Source organism: Psammomys obesus, unplaced genomic scaffold (genome assembly GCF_907164565.1).
Source record: "Psammomys obesus unplaced genomic scaffold, mPsaObe1.curated_primary_1811, whole genome shotgun sequence".
In the NCBI taxonomy this organism is placed as follows: domain Eukaryota; kingdom Metazoa; phylum Chordata; class Mammalia; order Rodentia; family Muridae; genus Psammomys; species Psammomys obesus.
In genome coordinates this window covers 1-1,201 of record NW_026595644.1, presented here as the reverse complement: position 1 = coordinate 1,201, position 1,201 = coordinate 1, and positions in this window count along the sequence as shown.

Genomic DNA, 1,201 nt, shown 5'->3' with positions numbered 1-1,201 from the left:
GAGTGTCGGACCCCTGGAGATAGTGTTAGAAACGGTTGTGCGCCCCTCTGTTGGGTGCTGCGACTAGGACTCGGTTCCAGGTCCTTCACCCCTTGCTTTTCTGCCTAAGACATAATAAATGCGTGGGAATGCTCCTCTCGGAGAGTAGGCGGGGCATGTGGGTGAATTCAACCAGCGGGATGTGGCAAAGAGACTTCCGCCTCTCACTTCCACTTCTGGAGCACTGCGAGGGCACTCGGAGCTTGGTCCCGGAAAGTCCGCGGAATTTCCTTTCTCCAACTCCATTGGCTTCAGCCTTTGACCACCTGACTCATCCGGCCAACGAAAGGCGGCTGAATCAGTACTTCCGTCTCTGTGCGCGCTGGGCAACCCTCTAGGCCCACCCCACGAGCACTCTGATTGGCGGGCCTCTCGAAACTCGCTCGCTTACTGGCCAGCGCGGACCCGGCCGTCCAGCGGCCACCTAGAGCTGTGTCAGACAAGCCCGGCAGCCCGGCAGCCCGGCAGCCATGGCGTCTTACTTCGACGAGCACGACTGCGAGCCGTTGAACCCCGAGCGGGAGGCCCGCAACAATATGTTGCTGGAGCTCGCGAGGAGAGTGCGCGGGGCTTGGAGCTGGGCCCCGGGGAGCAGGTTTCGGGGCTGGGCCTTGGCGGAGAGGGCGGGTAACCAGGGAAGTGGAATGAATAATGTGGGACGTCAGTCCGGGGTAGTCGAGTCGTTAATTTGGGCCATTACTAAGCAGGGCCCGCCAGCGGATTGTGGGAAGGCCAGAGCTGGAAAGGGTGGGGGTCGCAGAAGGCGGCCCCGGGGAAGATTGTCTTGGGGCGGGCATGGCCTGTGCCCAGCGTAGAACCGGATAGTATATTGCTAGCCATAAGCAAGTACAGAAGCCCACTGCCGCCCTGGAATCAACTTGGCTTTCCTTGAGACTGCTGCTTCTAGTAAAATGGGAATGCAAAGCGAGCGGCGGTTGTCTGATAGCCATAAATCACACCACTGCGCTGGTGTTTTCCTTGTTTTGTTTTGAAGCAACCGATGTATGCCTAACTTGCCTGGAACTTAGTATGTAGACAAGGCTGGCCTCGAACTCACAGCCTCCCAAGTGCTGTGATTACAGGCGTGCGCCATCGCTTTCAGCCCTCAGTCCGCCTTTATTTATTTATTTATTTATTTATTTATTTATTTATTTATTTATTT